Source organism: Hevea brasiliensis, unplaced genomic scaffold, assembly GCF_030052815.1.
Source record: "Hevea brasiliensis isolate MT/VB/25A 57/8 unplaced genomic scaffold, ASM3005281v1 Scaf27, whole genome shotgun sequence".
In the NCBI taxonomy this organism is placed as follows: domain Eukaryota; kingdom Viridiplantae; phylum Streptophyta; class Magnoliopsida; order Malpighiales; family Euphorbiaceae; genus Hevea; species Hevea brasiliensis.
The window spans coordinates 260,386-279,887 of record NW_026614773.1 but is presented as its reverse complement, the minus strand read 5'-3'; the positions used below and the strand labels follow the sequence as shown (position 1 = coordinate 279,887).

Below are 19,502 nucleotides of genomic sequence, written 5' to 3'. Positions count from 1 at the left end.
ATATCGAATAGGGTACGATTTCTCCTTTCAGATACGCTATTTAATTGTGGCATTCCTAGAGGAGTCAGTTGGGAGATAATGCCATACTCTTTCAAGTATTCATCAAATTCAGTACTTAAGTATTTACCTCCATGATCTGATTTAAGAGTTTTAATACTTTTTCCTGTTTGATTTCCTCTTTGAACTTTTCAAAGGATTCATAATTGTATTTTATCAAATACAAATAGCCAAACCTTGATTTATCATTAGTAAATGTAATAAAGTAATGAAAATCGCCTCTAGCCATTTCCTTAAATGGACCACATACATCACTATGTATAAGTTCTAAAATATTTTCAGCTCTTAACCCTTATCCAATAAAAGTTGATCTAGTCATTTTGCCTTAAATGCAGGATTCACAAGTTGGAGTAGGTTCAGAACCCAATGAGGATAAAATCCCCATTTTCTCAAGCTTTGTAATCCTATCTTCTGTAATATGACATAATCTTAAGTGCTAAAGACGTTTTGGAGTGCAATTGATTTTCATTATGGTATTGCATTCATTTAGATTGCTTGCATTAGATTTATGTTTAACATTATTATCCAAATAATAAAGTCCATCATACATATAACCTGAGCCAACATATTCATTTTCAAAATAAATATTGCATACATCATTTGTGAACTGAAATTCATAACCATTTCTAGTCAAACTAGATACAGAAATGATGTTCTTAAAAGCATCAGGTACACACAAAATATTATTTAAATACAAAACATATCCATACATGTATAAAGATTTAGATCCTATAGCTAAAGCTTCAATAGTTGAGCCATTGCCAATGCGGAGTCTAACATCTCATGACTGCAAGCTGCTACTACTTGCTAGTTCCTGCATATCAAAAGTAATGTGAGAACTAGCACCAGTATCTAAAACTCAAGCTGTAGATGAACTATGAGCATCATCAGAATCTAAATAACAAGATATAGATATATCTTCTGAAGGTTTATCTTTCTTGTCCTTCAGAGAAGCAAGATACTCTGGGCAGTTCCTCTTCCAGTGCCTATCCTTCTGGCAGTGGAAACACTTTCTTTTGCCTTTATTAGCTTTGAACTTGCCCTTCTGTTTGGCTATCTTCTTGGAAGGTCCAGGAACTTGAGGTTTCTTTCACTTATTGCCCTTCTTCTTCTTAGACTTTCTAGCAAAAGAAGAAGATGCAACTAAAGCCACCTCTTTTCCTTTATTGCCTGACATATTCTGTAACACCCTCCCTATAGCAACTCCGTACATTCTACTGTTCCGGTGACCAGTGTAGGTCTGGACAGCTAGAACGTCTAGAAAAACATTTAAACTAAAGTGAGAAACCATAATTAACTCAAATATTAATAAGAAAAATTTAGGAAAAATTTTAGAAATAAAATACAACCAAGTTAAATGAGTCGGTGTCCTAGCGATGGGTAAACCAGTGGGAAGTTGCGGTTCTCGCAACTAGGAGCCCTAGACCCAGGGGAAAATTCATAAAATAATTTTTGAGACTCCAAAGAAGGGTCATTGAGGTTTCTATGGCATTAGAATGCCAAGAAAAGGTTTAGAAAAAATTTTAAATCAGTACAGACAATTTTAGTCTGTTAAGCCAAACGGAGGGCATTTTGGTCATTTCGTCTTCAGAGATGATTTTTGGCCGACTTGTCCAGTTAAGTAAATAATTATTATGACATAAAATGCGAATAAATATTGCTAAAAATGAAAATGAAATTGAAATTTAGTAGACAAGAAAAGAAAAGAAAATTAAAGAATTGGAATTATGATATCATTATGATGTCATTAAAAATTCTCCCACCCAATCAAACTTTAACACATGGCATTAACTTATTTAAAATGACTTAATAGGCAGCAAAAAAGAAAGAAAAATTAGTTGCTTCTTCAACTTTTGGGGCAGCCAAAAACGTGGAGAGAGAGAAAGAGAGAGGAAGGAAAACTCCATTAAAGCTCACCCAAGCTCCCAACCTCACCAAATCTCACTCCAAAACCCTAGCCTTCTTCACAAAAAATTAACCTAGCACCTTGTGGAAGCTTTGGGCAGCAAAAAGAAAGAAAAATCAAGAAGTTTTCTAAGCTAGGGAAACTCTCCAACGAAGGTTAGTGTTAATTAATTCTTTAAACTTGTATATGCATCATTAGGAGTATGAATTGATCCATTGATTGTATGCGTTTGAAAAATTGAAATGGTAGAGCTAGGGTTTGGACCCAAAATTGAGATGTTGATCATGTAATGGTGAAAGTAAGTTTTAATGGTCAATTAGTGACCATTTGGTTATGTGTGAATGAGAAATGAAGTGGTTTATGTAGTGGTAAATGGAGTTGGTGTGGCTGCCCTTAGTGACCTACAAGGCTGGGCATAAGTCTAGCAGGTTTGAGCAGCAATAACTTGAATTGTAGAGGTTCAATTGGTGCAAAGCTAATTAGACATGAAACTAGACACATAATGTCACAACTTTGGCGAAGAAACCATGTCCAGAAAACCAAACCAAGTTGACCAAAAGCTTGCCCGAATCCAGGTGACCTGCATTCTGCCTGGGCAAAATGACCAAATGAACAGTATTTAGTCATTTGGCCATAACTCAGTGTAGAAAGGTTCAATTGACCTGAAATTTTACCAACAACAAGATGAGATATATATCTACAACTTTTATGAAGAAACCTAACCCAAATTATGACCAGAACATATTCAAAAAGTGAGTTTCTCCAAGTGGTCAGTCCAGAAATTCTGGAAAAATTACAATCCTGCCAGTTGTGGTTTTTGAGCCATAACTTGAGCTACAAAACTCCAAATGGAGTGATTCAAAAAAGGAAATATAACTAGACAAAATAAGGAACAACTTTCATATTGATCATTTTGCCAAATTTCCACTGATGGAACAGTAAACAAAGAGCTTGAAATCTAAAAATTTTGAACAATTAACGTTAAGCTTAGAAATGGTATTGGCAACCAATACCAACAATTTTAGAATGCAAAATGTGGTATGTTGGAAGTATTAGAACCAATGTACCTATTGTCTATGCAAAAGTCAACATTTTAGTTTAATAAAATGAATAGTAACACCTAAACTTAAATTTCAAAAATTGTAAAGTTTAAAAGTGTAACATGCCCTAGTACACCTAGCAAGATTGGTTTGGATAGGTTGGCATGCCAATAGGGTTTAGTTAGCAGTGCTGCACATGGCATTATGCCATTCTGTGATTTTATGGCTTTTAGCCATTCTGACATTGTGTTGATACTTGGCCTTGTGCCTAATATTTATTACAGCTCATTAACTATTCTATTGCACACCGGGAGATACATATGTGACCGATGGTGTGACGGCCCGAGGTACTTGATACCCAGTGCCAGTTTACCCGTTTATCCAGTCCAATCATCCAGTATAGGTTACTTGGGCAATTAAAAATGGAAGGGGATAAATTTAATGAAATTATGAATATAACAAATACAAAATAAATAAGATTACCAATAATGATAGAAAAATTATTTGCATAAGACATTAGAACATGCACTGCATATTTATTTTCTATTATTTCTTTTTATTTTATTATTGGCACCACTAAGCATTATTGCATTGCGCGTTACCTTTTGCCACGCGTAGGTTCTGGAGAGACCGACCGAGAGCCCAGTAGACCACAGACTGGGTGAGACCATCTGCAGCTCTGCATAGTATCCGTGTCACCTCACCGTCTTCAGTGCATTGGTAGGACACTAGGTTTTATTTTGGTATTATGTAATCAAACTTTTATTTTCTCATATATAATAAGACTTATGTAATGTATTTTGATATTAATGTAAATAGTGAAAATTGTGTTTATGAATGGAACATTGAATATTTATTTATGACTTGTATATGAATATTATGTGAAATGAATGAATGAGAAATGGAAATATTGTTGAAAAATATTGAGACCATGTTGATAGTTATTGGAGTTTGAGAATGATTGGAAATGATTATTGGAAGTGTTTTTCACAGGTTCCAAAGAACTGTTTTCTCCATTTTTAGCTGGCACTCTGCCGAATTTTTTATAAAATTTGCGAAACCTCAAATAAATTATAATTTCAATAAATGACTTAAATGAAATATATTGTACTTCATAACTATGATAAAAATAAATTAAGGAAGAATAAAAAATGATAGAGATAAAATAGAGTGTTCCGGTACACTGTGTGACATATCTTACTCGGTTATACTGTACACGGGTAAGGGGTGTCACATTTAGTGGTATCAGAGCACGGTTTAGGCGTTTCTAGGCCTAGATTGAGTCCATACCATGCATTGCATTTGTAAGAGTCGAGGTGACACTAATGCAGATCTGTTTGTCTTTGTTATTTTGATTAGGATATGGACCCCACATCTGAGAGGGCAGTTGAGGAGGAAGTGGAGAGTTATGCTCCACTGCAGGTGAGGCCCAGGGTAGGGAGAACCTACTCGCCCGACTCAAGCGAGCACCTTTCGGCCTCCATAGGCCATGTTTCAGCAAACGGCCGAATTCTTCAGACAAATGGCTGGGGTAATGCCACCACCACCACCACCTCCACAACAGAAATCACACCTGGAAAGACTGAGAAAATTTGGTGCAGTGGACCTCTTTGGAAAGAGAGAATATGATTTTGTTGTAGCCAAAAACTGGTTGAACAGAATAGGCAGAGTTTTAAAGCAACTCCACTGCACTCCAGAACAAAATCTAGAAGCTGCTGCATCTCTGTTGCAAGATGATGCATATGAATGATGGAATACGGTTGTCGATGAAATCTGACCATAAGTAATAACTTGGGACTTCTTCCTCTCAGAATTCAAGAAGAAATATGTTAGTGTATACCTAGAAGAGAGAAGAAGAGAGTTCATTAACCTGAGGCAGAGACAGTTGACAGTGGCAGAGTATGAAAAGGAATTTGTCAGACTGAGCCACTACGGAAGGGAGATAGTCCCTAATGAAGCAGGAAGGTGTAAGAGATTTGAAGAGGGATTAAATGATAATATAAAGATCATGATCACTGCCTTGGGAATCACAGACTTCACCAAGTTAGTGGAAGCTGCAATAAAAGTTGAAAAAGTAAGAATAAGTGAGCAGACCAGAAGAGAGAGACAGCAGAAGAGGGGCCCGGGTCAATCTAGCTCATCTCCTGTACCAGGAAAGAAGTTCAAAGGTCCACCTGCACAGAGTTCAGGTCAACCACAAGGTCAGGGTTAGTCCCAGGGACCCAGGACACAGTTCACCCCTAGGAGAGGTCAGTCCACACCATCAGTAGGTAGCTCTCTAGGGACGGGGTTCAGGGGACCAGCCCCAGCATCTTCTGCATGTCTGCATTGCCTGAAATGGCATAAGGGGGAGTGTTGGAGAGTGACTGGTGCCTACTTAAGGTGTGGGTCGACAGAGCATCAGTTGAGGAATTGTCCACGCAGAACTGCCACAGCTGCTCCAACACAAGTAGACAGACCTGCTCCTGCACCACAAAGGGGTAGGAAATCTGGCAAATCTGAGGCAGTGGGACCATCACAGAGGCCTGCATCTAAGCCAGCAGAGAGGCCTGAGGGCAGACCACCTGCTAGAGCCTATGCCATGAGAGCTCAGGAGGAGCAAGATGCCCCAGGGCGTCATCGAGTGCGTTCTCCCTCTACAATACATCTGTGCATGCATTGGTGGATCCAGGATCCACTCATTCATACATCTGCATCAACCTACCTGTAGAAAGGGGGATATTAGTAGGGGAGAGTGACCAAGACATTCTGGTCACTAATCCATTGGGCCACAGTGTAGTGGTGAACAAAGTATACAAGGGTTGCCCGTTAAGAATTCAGGGGTATGAATTCTTGGTAGACCTGATTGAGTTGCCTTTCCACGAGTTTGATGTGATTTTGGGAATGGACTGGTTGTCACGTCATCAGGCAATGGTTGATTGTAAACTGAAGAGGATTTCTTTGAAAACTCCTGAGGGTAATGAGATCACAATTGTGGGGGAAAGGACAGATTCCTTGTCCAATGTCATCTCAGCCACAGTTGCAAGAAAACTGATGAGAAAAGGCTGTGAAGCCTACCTAGCAAATGTGGTGGATACTAGGCAGGCTAAGCCAGATCTGTGTGACATACCCACAGTAAAAGACTTCTCAGATGTGTTCCATGAAGAATTGTTTGGTTTGCCATCAGAAAGAGAAGTTGAATTTGCTAGTGAGGTACTGCCGGGTACAGCACCAATCTCTATTGCTCCTTATAGGATGGCGCCCACAGAATTGAAGGCGAAAATCGATTCTGAGGAGTTCTTGGAAAAGGGGTTTATACGCCCCAGCGTGTCACCATGGGGAGCTCTAGTGCTGTTTGTGAAGAAGAAGGATGGGACTTTGAGGTTATGCATTGATTACCGGCAGTTGAATAAAGTGACAGTGAAGAATAAGTAACCATTGCCTAGAATTGATGATCTGTTTGATCAATTGAAGGAGCGAGAGTATTTTCAAAAATTGATCTCGGATCGGTATCATCGATTAAAGGTGAAGGATGCGGATGTGCTAAAGGCGCATTCGGGACCGTATGGGCATTATGAGTTTCTGGTGATGCCCTTTGGCCTAACAAATGCACCAGCGGCATTCATGGACCTTATGAACTGTATCTTCCATCCATACCTAGATCGGTTCGTAGTGGTCTTTATTGATGATATTTTGGTGTATTTCAAGACCAGGGAAGAACATGATGAACATTTGAGGATTGTTCTGCAAACCCTGAGAGAAAAGAAGCTGTATGCTAAGTTGTCAAAGTGTGAATTCTGGTTAAATGAAATTGCATTCCTTGGACACATAGTGTCAGCTGATGGGATTAGAGTGGATCCCAAGAAAATAAAAGCAGTGATGGAATGGAAGCCTCCCAGTAATACAACTGAGGTCAGAAGTTTCTTGGGGCTAGCTAGGTATTACAGAAGATTTGTGAAGGGGTTCTCTCTTATAGCTGCTCCAATGACCAAGTTGTTGCACAAGAATGTGAAATTTGGCTGGAACAACAAGTGCCAAGCAAGTTTTGAGAGGCTAAAGGCTATGTTGATTGAAGCACCAGTGTTAACACAGCCAGTGTTGGGGAAAGACTTTGTGGTCTACAGTGATGCCTCACATAATGGGCTGGGGTGTGTATTGATGCAAGAGGGGAAAGTGGCCGCCTATGGTTCCAGGCAGTTAAGGCCACATGAACAGAACTACCCTACTCATGACCTAGAGTTAGCAACAATTATCTTCGCACTGAAGATATAGAGGCATTATTTATATGGTGAAAAATGTTACATCTATACAGACCACAAGAGTCTAAAATATTTGCCAACCCAGAAGGAGCTCAATCTTAGACAGAGGCGATGGATTGAGTTCCTAAATGACTATGATTGTGTGATAGATTATTATCCTGGGAAGGCAAATGTAGTTGCTGATGCTTTAAGCAGGAAGTCCATCATAGCTTTAAGATCACTAAATGCCTGTCTGTCCTTAGCTCAAGATGGAGCTATTTTGGCTGAGTTGCAAGTAAGGCCAAACCTGCTGCAACAGATACAAGATGGGCAGAAGGTAGATGAGAAATTAATGACTACTGTGAGTAAAATCTTAGAGGGAAAAACAACTGACTATAAGGTGAAAGCAGATGGGTGTCTGTACTACAAAGGAAGAGTATGTGTACCAGATAATGGGGAATTGAAAGCCAGTATTCTGAAAGAGGCACATACCAGTGTTTATGCTATGCACCCAGGAAGTACAAAAATGTATCATGATCTGAAGTTTCAGTATTGGTGGCTTGGTATGAAGAATGACATAGCTGACTATGTGACTAAATGCTTGACATGTCAGCAAATCAAAGTAGAACATCAAGTTCCATCAGGATTGCTACAGCCTATACGTATACCTGAATGGAAATGGGATCGGATCACTATGGATTTTGTAAGTGGTCTACCTCTCACCCAAAAGAAGCATGATGCAGTATGGGTGATAGTTGATAGATTGACGAAGTCAACACACTTTCTGCCAGTTAGGGCTGACTACTCATTAGAGAAGTTAGCAGAATTGTATATCAGTGAGATAGTTAGACTGCATGGAATCCCTCTTTCCATCATATCTGATCGAGACCCAAGGTTTACATCGAGATTTTGGAAGAAGTTGCATGAATCCTTGGGTACACAACTCCACTTCAGCACAGCTTTCCATCCTCAGACGGATGGGCAATCAGAAAAAGTAATCCAGGTAAACAATTGAAACCAATTGAACTAATACAAATATTGAAACGAAATGATAATAATAATATGAAATATATGTCAGGTCCTTGAGGATATGCTGAGGAGTTGTGTCAGTGAGTTTGAGGGAAGTTGGGATAGATACCTTCCACTGACAGAATTTGCATACAACAATAGCTACCAAGCTAGCATCCAAATGGCCCCGTATGAAGCACTGTATGGGAAGAAATGTAGAACTCCAGTGTGCTGGACTGAATTAGGTGAAGATAAACTGGTAGGGCCAGACCTGGTGAAACAGACAGAGGAGAAAGTAAAACTAATCAAAGCTAATCTGAAGGTTGCCTCAGACAGACAGAAATCTTATGCCGACCTAAAGAGGAAAGAAATAGAATATGCGATTGGTGACAAAGTATTCCTCAAGGTGTCACCATGGAAGAAGGTACTGAGGTTTGGAAGAAAAGGTAAGTTAAGCCCTAGGTTCATTGGCCCATATGAAGTTATTGAATGTGTGGGTCTAGTGGCCTATAGGCTAGCTTTACCACCAGAGCTGGACAAGATCCACAATGTGTTCCACGTATCTATGCTAAGAAGACACCGCTCAGATCCTTCACATGTCATCTCCATGGAAGAAATTGAAGTACAACTGGATTTGACATATGAAGAAGAACCCATATGGATCTTGGCTCGGGAAGTGAAAGAGTTGAGGAATAAGCAGATTCCACTGGTGAAAGTGCTTTGGAGGCACCACAACACTGATGAGGCAACTTGGGAAAGTGAAGAGACGATGAGGCAACAGTTCCCTCAACTGTTTGCATTAGGTAAATTTCGAGGATGAAATTTAAATTAGAGGGGAAGAGTTGTAACACCCTTCCTGTAGCAGCTCCGTACATTATACTGTTCCGGTGACCAGTGTCGGTCCGGATAGCTAGAACGTCCAGAAAAATATTTAAACTAAAGTGAGGAACCATAATTAACTCAAATATTAATAAGAAAAATTTAGGAAAAATTTTAGAAATAAAATATAACCAAGTTAAATGAGCCGGTGCCCTAGCGATAGGTAAACCAGTGGGAAGTTGCGGTTCTCACAACTAGGAGCCCTAGACCCGGGAGAAAATTCATAAAATAATTTTTGAGACACCAGAGAAGGGTCATTGAGGTTGAAGGAACGGAAGCGTGAAAAACACAAGTTTATACCATTGAATTCAAAAATTTTCATCTAGGGTCACATGCATCATGCAAGATTTATTTTTATCTATTTGATTTCAATGATAAACAACATATTAAAACTCTTTTAATATGTTTTTGGATCTGTATTTGCCATTTAAGATTTTTAAATTAATCAGATTAATTTTAGAACCCTAGATTAAATCAAGAACGATTACACTAACCTCTTGATGCCTTTAGCGATATACGTGCCTTTGAGATTCGTCTTCAGGACACCAAATGTTGTCCCTCTAGCTTGTCCACACCAAGAACACCTATGGCAGCCCTTGAACAGCTTCTAAAGCTTTTTCTATTAATTAGAAATTCAAGTTCTACCTTTTAAGAGATTAGAGATGTAAACAGGACACTAGAAACAATTTCTAGTGTTCTTAATTCAAGAGATTGATGGCTAATCTCTTTGAATTGATGAGAGATGAAGAAGAATAGATGGAGAGCCTCAAAATGGCATGACAAAGGAGAGGAGTGGCTGCTGGTTGTTTTTCTTTTTCATAACAACACTTATATAGCTAAGTTAACACATTAAACCCTTGCCACATGTCACCCTTTGATTAGCTCTAGGTTTAAGTGACCCAATCACATTGTGCCAAGTGTCAAACCTATATTTAATCTTGATTTTAATCATCTTACATAAACTCAACTCAACTCAACTAAGCCTTTATCCCAAAAATTTGGGGTCGGCTATATGGATTCGCTTTTTCCACTCTGAACGATTTTGGGTTAAATCCTCAGAAATGTGTAATGCTTCTAAGTCATGCTGTACTACTCTCCTCCAAGTCAATTTAGGTCTACCCCTTTTTTTCTTTCTATCCTCTATCCTAATGTGCTCTACTTGTCTAACTGGAGCATCCGTACGTCTACGCTTCACATGACCAAACCACCTCAATCTCCCTTCTCTCAACTTATCTTCAATTGGCACCACTCCTACCTTTTCTCTAATACTTTCATTACGGACTTTATCTAGTCTAGTATGACCACTCATCCACCTTAACATTCTCATCTCTGCAACTCTTATCTTAGATGCATACGACTCTTTCAGTGCCCAACACTCGCTACCATATAGCATAGCCGTCGTATGGTCATGCGGTAAAATTTTCCTTTTAATTTATTGGGAATCTTACGATCACATAAAACTCCCGTGGCACGTCTCCACTTCAACCATCCGCTTTAATCCTATGACTAACATCCTCCTCACATCCCCATCTACTTGAAGGTGAGCCTAGATATTTAAAGTGATTACTTTGGGACAGTGCCACTCCATTCAAACTAACTCCTTCCCTATCACCGCTTGGCCTTCACCGAACTTGCAATGCATGTATTCTCTTCGTTCTACTTAACTTAAAACCCTTTGACTCTAGAGTACTTCTCCAAAGTTCTAGCTTCCTATTGACTCCTTCTCGTGTCTCATCTATCGAACAATATCATCCGCAAACATCATGCACCAAGGAATACTCTCTTGTATATGTTTCATGGTTCATCTAAAACTAATGTAAAAGGTAAGGGCTTATGGTGATCCTTGGTATAATCCAATTGAGATCGGAAAATCTCTTGTGTCCCCTCCCACTGTGCGCACAATAGTAGTTGCTCCTTCATACATATCTTTCAATACTTGTATGTACCTAATAGATACCCTCTTTTGTTCTAACGCATTCCATAAGACCTCTCTTGGAACACTATCATAAGCCTTCTCCAAATCAATAAAAACCATGTGTAGATCTTTCTTCCCATCTCTATATTTCTCCATCAAGCTTCTAATGAGAAAGATCGCTTCCATAGTTGAACGACCAGGCATGAAACCAAATTGATTGAGAGAGATAGAAGTATCATGACGTAGTCGATGCTCCACAACTCTCTCCCACAATTCTGTATGTCTCCCTTATTTTTAAAAATAGGTACTAAAATACTCTTCCTCCATTCATCAGGCATTTTCTTTGAGTTTAGAATCTTATTAAATAATTTAGTTAACCATGCCACTCCCATATCTCCCAAATACTTCCACACTTCAATTGGTATTTCATCGGGTCCACAGTCTTTACCTACTTTCATTCTCTTAAGTGCTTCCTTTACTTCTAAAGATCTAATCCTTCTAGTATAATTTACATTCTTTTCTATTGTTCTATAATCTATATTCACGCTATTTCCATTTTGACTATTATTAAAGAGATCATTAAAATAATTTCTCCATCTTTCTTTAATGTCCTCATCTTTCACCAACACTTTTCCTTCTTTATCCTTAATGCACCTAACTTGATTGAGATCTTGACATTTCCTTTCTCTACTCCTTGCTAATCTATAAATATCTTTCTCCCCTTCTTTAGTTCCAAGTTTCTCATATAACTTTTCAAAGGCCTGTGCTCTTGCTTGGCTAACTGCCTTTTTTGCCTCTTTCTTTGCTATCTTGTACTGTTCATATGCCTCATTATTATCACATTTAGGTAATTTCTTATACCATTCCCTTTTTCTCTTCACTGCCTTTTGTACTTCCTCATTCCACCACCATTTCTCTTTTGAGGGTGGTCCATGTCCTTTAGACTCACCAAGTACTTTTCTAGCTACTTCTCTAATCTTTGATGCCATCTGTATCCACATATCATTGGCCTCCATATCTAGCTTCCATACTTCAGACTCAAGAAGCTCATTTTTGAACTTCACTTGCTTTACTCCTTTGAACTCCCACCACTTTGTTCGAGCTACACTATTTCTTCTGACCTTACTTGAATTGTTCCTAAACTTGACATCCAAGACCACCAACCTATGTTGACTTGTTAAAGCCTCTCCTGGAATGACCTTGCAATCCTTGCATAGAGCTCTATTTGTCTTCCTGATTAAGAGGAAGTCGATTTGGCTTCTATGTTGCCCACTTTTGAAAGTCACTAAATGTGACTCTCTTTTTATAAAGTAGGTATTTGCTAGTATTAGGTCGTATACCATAGCAAAATCCAGGATGCTTTTTCCCTCCTCATTTCGACTGCCAAAACCAAAACCTCCATGAACATTCTCATAACCTTGCCTATCACTTCCTACATGTCCATTCAAATCTCCACCAATGAAAACATTCTCTTCATTCGGTATGCTTTGCATTAAATCATCCATATCTTCCCAAAACCTTTGTTTACTCTCACTGTCTAGTCCTATTTGTGGGGCATAAGCACTAACTATATTTATTGTTTCTTCGTCTAGTACTAGCTTTACTAGTATAATTCTATCTCCTACTCTTTTCACAGCTACTACTGCGTCTTTCAATGTCCTGTCTAACATTATAACCAATACTTTCTTGTTTCTCTCCTTTCAGGTAAACCACAATTTGTAATCTGAATTACCCAATTCCTTACTTTTCTCTCCTACCCATTTAGTCTCCTGAATGCAAGCAATATTCACCTTCTCCTTTCCAAGGTATCCATAAGCTCCATTAATTTTCCTGTAAGTGATTCAACATTCCAAGTACCAACCCTGATCCTTCTCCTATCCTACTCCTTCCTAATTGGTCTCCTTCTATGATATCTTCTATTATTTTCTATGTCTATCTTGTGTTCTGTTCCACTATTTGTTCTATTATCTGTCCTATGGACTAACTTCTTTACCCACACCCGTCCATGATGTGGGAACCCTTGCTCACTTAACACCACACCCGGCGCGGCATGGCGTCGCTTTCGGTGAACGCCTACACCCTTGCATATTTATCACTACACCCGGGCTCCGATGTAGCGCGTCGTTAGTAGAGGACGCCCCAACGTTTATATCATTTGAATCCATATCATAGGGTGTGACGAAATTTTTACGCTGGTTGTCACCTACCGCAACCCTCCTCCTTTATCCGGGCTTGGGACCGGCTAAGCGCAAACTACTTAGGCGGAGTTTTTAATCATCTTACATGATTAAAAAAAAAATATTTGGCAAGCTTATGTGTAATCCCATGTGTCACCATCTCATGGTGCCACGTGTCACATTGTGAAATGACTAAAATGCCCCTATGTCTTAATTTTGAGTTCTTAACCCAAAATAATTATTTTTCTTCTTCTAATCAATTTATATCAAATATAAATTAATTAATTAATCTCTATTAATTAATTTCTCATTAATTAAATTCATATTTAAACACTTTAAATATAAATTTAACTTATACTATACATCCAATAATCTAGATTTGGTTTCAAGTTATGCTAGGGACTTTGCAATTTAATTGCAAACCAAACATATTTAATTAATCAATCAAACTCTTTAATTAATTAATTAAATCATATTTAAATAGGTGATAACTTATGTATGTGTGTGACTTACTAGGCTCATCACTAATTGGCAATGAGACATGATATCAACTCTTAATATCATCAGAACTCTTTCTTACCATAAATGATTTCTCTAAATCATTTTATGAACCTCATAGACCATGGTTAACACCTAGCATAGCATGCCATGGCCACCCAATTAGTAATAAGGTTTACCTTAAATGAACCTATAATCATATGTTACCATGCACTAGAATCTCTCTGTTACAAAATCCCAACTCAAGCTCGAGTCATGGTTTATGTCAAACTTCATTTGCTATGAATATTACGTTCTCTTTTAATTCCAGTTCTTGATTAAAAAGATTTTCTCATTAGAAACTCTTTTCTGAATAAATCTATCTGTCCTGGCCAGGAACTTGAAACATCAAGAACAATTAAATGAACATAGGATTTTATCTCTATTTACTTAGAGGAACAGATTCCATCTTGATCAATACCTACCTCTATATATAACTAGTAGGAGCCAACACATGCCCATATACCCATACACAGTACAAGTATGAAAGCAGTATCAAACTCAAACTACCTATATATAAGATAACTGTGCTATCTCAGGTCTAAAGATTATATGCATTGATATGATTTATGACAAAACATTGACAAGAGTAAACTCTATGTGCTTGTCATAAGTGTCACTGGTTCGGCCTACTTATCATTTATAAGTGCCTATTATGTTTATTATATGGCATGAGACTCACCATTCCATCTTATTTACATCTCATATAAATAACTTGGGAACAAACATGAATACAATCTTTCTGGATAAGTCATGTCCTTATTATGAAGTATCCTCGATTGTGAACCTATTTATGATACTTTGTGCTAGAAATACTGTCACTCATATTCTTAACAACTTAAGAATAATATTTCTAACAAAATATCAATGGACCTTTTCTATTACACATAAATATATTATGTAAACGGAAAAGTAAAAATGCCTTTTATTAATAAAAATATGTACAAGATACATACTAAATGATATGCTCTAGGGCATACTACTAACAGAGGTTTCTATGGCATTAGAATGCCAAGAAAAGGTTTAGAAAAATTTTTAAATCGGTACAGACAATTTTAGTCTGTTAAGCCAAACGGAGGGCATTTTGGTCATTTTGTCTTCAGAGATAATTTTTGGCCAACTTGTCCAGTTAAGTAAATAATTATTATGACATAAAATGTGAATAAATATTGCTAAAAATTAAATTGAAATTTAGTAGATAAGAAAAGGAAAGAAAATTAAAGAATTGGAATTATGACATCATTATGATGTCATTAAAAATCCTCCCACCCAATCAAATGGCATTAACTTATTTAAAATGACTTAATAGGCAAAAAAAAAAGAAAGAAAAATTAGTTGCTTCTTCAACCTTTGGGGTAGCAAAAAACGTGGAGAGAGAGAGAGAGGAAGGAAAACTCCATTAAAGCTCACCCAAGCTCCCAACCTCACCAAATCTCACTCCAAAACCTTAGCCTTCTTCACAAAAAATTAACCTAGCACCTTAAGGAAGCTTTGGGCAGCAAAAAGAAAGAAAAATCAAGATGTTTTCTAAGCTAGGGAAACTCTCCAACAAAGGTTAGTGTCAACTAATTCTTTAAACTTGTATATGCATCATTAGGAGTATGAATTGATCCATTGATTGTATGTGTTTGAAAAATTGAAATGGTAAAGCTAGGGTTTGGACCCAAAATTGAGATGTTGATCATGTAATGGTGAAATTAAGTTTTAATGGTCAATTAGTGACCATTTGGTTATGTGTGAATGAGAAATGAAGTGGTTTATGTAGTGGGAAATGAAGTTGGTGTGGCTGCCCTTGGTGACCTGCAGGGCTGGGCATGAGTCCAGCAGGTTTGGGCAGCAATAACTTGAATTGTAAAGATTCAATTGGTGCAAGGCCAATTGAATATAAAACTAGACATATAATGTCACAACTTTGGTGAAGAAACCATGTCCAGAAAACCAAACCAAGTTGACCAAAAGCTTGCCCTAATCCGGGTGACCTGCATTCTGCCTGGCAAAATGACCAAATGAACAGTGTTTGGTCATTTGGCCATAACTCAGTGTAAAAAAATCCAATTGATCTGAAATTTTACCAGCAACAATCTGAGATATAGATCTACAACTTTCATGAAGAAACCTAACCCAAATTATGACTAGAACATATTCAAAAAGTGAGTTGCAGGCATTGTTCCAAGTACTGTAGATTTGGTCAGTCCAGAAATTCTGGAAAAATTACAATCCGGCCAGTTGTGGTTTTTGGGCCATAACTTGAGCTACAAAACTCCAAATTGAGTGATTCAAAAAAGAAAATATAACTAGACAAAATAAGAAACAACTTTCATGTTGATCATTTTGCCAAATTCTCACTATAAAAATGACTAATGGAACAGTAAACAAAAAATTTGAAATCTGAAAATTTTGAACAATTAACATTAATCTTAGAAATGGTATTGGCAACCAATACCAACAATTTTAGAATGCAAAATGTGGTATGTTGGGAGTATTAGAACCAGTGTACCTATTGTCTATGCAAAAGTCAACATTTTAGTTGACTAATGAAATAAATAGTAACACCTAAACTTAAATTTCAAGAATTGTAAAGTTTAAAAGTGTAACATGCCCTAGTACACCTAGCAATATTGGTTTGGATAGGTTGGCATGCCAATAGGGTTTAGTTAGCAGTACTACACAGGGCATTATGCCATTCTGTGATTTTATGGCTTTTAGCTATTCTGACATTGTGTTGATACTTGGCCTTGTGCCTAATATTTATTACAACTCATTAGCTATTCTGTTGCACACCGGGAGATACATATGTGACCGATGGTGTGAAGGCCCCAGGTACTTAATACCCAGTGCCAGTTTACCCATTTATCCAGTCCAGTCATCCAGTATAGGTTACTTGGGCAATTAAAAATGGAAGGAGATAAATTTAATGAAATTATAAATATAACAAATACAAAATAAATAAGATTACCAATAATGATCGAAAAATTGTTTGCATAAGACATCAGAACATGCACTGCATATTTATTTTCTATTATTTCTTTTTATTTTATTATTGACACCACTAAGCATTATTGCTTTGCGCTTTGCTTTTTGCCACGCGTAGTTTCTGGAGAGACCGACCGAGAGCCCAGTAGACCACAGACTGGGTGAGACCATCTGCAGCTCTGCATAGTGTCCGTGTCACCTCACCGTCTTCAGTGCATTGGTAGGACACTAAGTTTCATTTTGGTATTATGTAATCAAACTTTTATTTTCTCACGTATAATAAGACTTATTTAATGTATTTTGATATTAATTTAAATAGTGAAAATTGTGTTTATAAATGGAACATTGAGTATTTATTTATGACTTGTATATGAATATTATGTGAAATGAATGAATGAGAAATGGAAATATTGTTGAAAAATATTGAGACCATGTTGATGGTTATTGGAGTTTAAGAATGATTAGAAATGATTATTGGAAGTGTTTTTAACAGGTTCCAAAGAACTATTTTCTCCATTTTTAGCCGACACTTTGCCGAATTTTTTACAAAATTTACGAAACCTCAAATAAATTATAATTTCAATAAATGACTTAAATGAAATATATTGTACTTCATAACTATGATAAAAATAAATTAAGGAAGAATAAAAAATGATTGAGATAAAATAGAGTGTTCTGGTACACTGTGTGACATATCTTACTCGGCTATACTGTAAACGGGTAAGGGGTGTCACATATTCTTTTGGGCAATAACTAGCATGTTAAGTAACCCAATCAAAGTGCATTCTTGCTTAGTCATATGGAAATTTTTCACAAAATTTCCAAATGACTTTGGTAGGGACTGAAGGATCAAATTCATCTGCAGTTGGAAATCCATGTGAAAATCTAGATGTTCCAACTCTCAATAAGTTGAATCATCTTGTGGACATGATCTCCTATATTCTGTCCCTCTGACATCCTCATGCAGAATAGCTGTCTAGATATCTCATATCTAGCATTCCTGTTGTGCTCACCATACAACTCTTACAGATGAAGAAAAAGCTCATTTTCACTGTGCATGTTTTCATGCTACTTCTGTAACTTATTAGTCATAGAAGCAAGCATATAACATCTGGCTCTCATATCATGCTCCTTCCACTTGTCCAAAGTCTCTGATTCCTCTGGAGTGGCCCCAGGAGGTAAGGGACCAGAATCTTTGAATTTAGAACATATCTAATACGTTCTAGGTTCAAGACAAGTTTTAAATTTCTTCCAATCAAAAAAATTATGTCCTATCAACCTATTATGATCAAGTATACTCACAAGGATATTGGATGGTGGTGGTTGTAATGTGCTCATTATTATCAAAAAATAAACTGCAGAAATAATAAGATTAATTAGTAAATGTATCAAGTAATTAACCAAAATGATTATGGTCTTTTAATCAAATTGGTCCTCCCACTAACTTAGCGAATCCTACACTTCCAAAGTAGGAAACGGAAATCCTAGTTGGATGGATTTGTAGTGGGAGATTGAATTCTTATAGTCTTATTGATTATCCTCAGGCACATCCATTATCGGAATCACAATAAATTATAAGTGAGTAACTCCTTGGCCATCACATCTCATGTGAGGTTCAATCATTTATTTGGCCCCTAATGCTCAAAATCTCAGGCATATTCATTATTGATTTATCTTGCATTAGTTAAGTTGATCCCATTGAGTTAGTAGGCATGCAAATAATTTTAATGACCTCAGGCACATCTATTATTGGCCACCAACCATTTACATACTTACAACATCTTATGCTTAACAATTATTCTTAAGAAAATCTCTTAAACAAATGCATCATTCCCAAGCTCATATAGCTAATGATGCAAGTATTTAAAATTTCTTAAAATAACTGCCTCAATGGAGGGCCATGATATAATTACCATAATTATACCATTACCAACTTAATCATTTGTTTGGAAGATTTTGTGGTCGGCTTAATTATTATTATGGTCTCACTTTGCACATTATCCAGTTGGCATGCATATATCACATACTTGCATACATTCATACACATCTCATGCATACATGGATAAACAAATAATATGGTATGATCATGGACTTTCTAAGGGATTCAATACTGAGCCACCAAGAATTGAATCAGGGCATTCCTAGGTGTATTTCATTCATTCATTTTACAAGAATTGATGAAGAAGTACATAATCAACCCTTGATCTTGATCTCCTCCCACTGGTCCCACCAATGCTCTTGACCTCCTTGTTCTTCTTGCAATCCAATTACATTGTAACCCTTGGCATACCAAGGTGAACATACAAGAATATGGACTTTTAAAGTCCTTAAATAAATGAAATTACATCCTAAGTTATCATAACATTTATTGATGAGAATCAAGCTACATCCACGCCAAAGGATTTCATCCAAGGTCCAATTACTAGAGCTAGAGTTAAATCACTTCAGAATTTAATTTGTGAAATCATAAGGAGCAAGGATTATAAGCTGGAATGGCATAAAGAAAATTATAAAGGATTAAATTTGGTGAAAATTAAGCTTGGAAGTGACCAGGTGTCATGTGGAGCATTAGGTTACATGGAATAACCTGTGGACATGCATGCACCAGATCCAACCCATGTACATGTATCTGCTGGCACCTTTTTCAAGGAATATTCCTTGCTGTTATAACCACCTCTCTTTTGGACTTAAATGCCCTTACTTGCTGCTGTATTAAATTTACTTTTTTTAAGGAGTTTTTAGTCTTTCGATAGATTAATTTTTGTTTGGACTTAAAACTCCTTACAACTGTTA

At 37.1% G+C, this 19,502-nt stretch overlaps 1 protein-coding gene across 1 annotated transcript in view; it reads right to left on the bottom strand.

Moving 5' to 3' along the window:
• Positions 1 to 661: 661 nt before the first annotated feature.
• The window catches only part of LOC110672067 (uncharacterized), a 50,670-nt gene continuing 31,829 nt past the window's right edge, over positions 662 to 19,502 (bottom strand). The window contains exon 11 of the transcript XR_009146722.1: positions 662 to 871. The gene's annotated coding sequence lies outside the window, so the exon portion shown is untranslated. The remainder of the gene's footprint in view (positions 872 to 19,502) is intronic.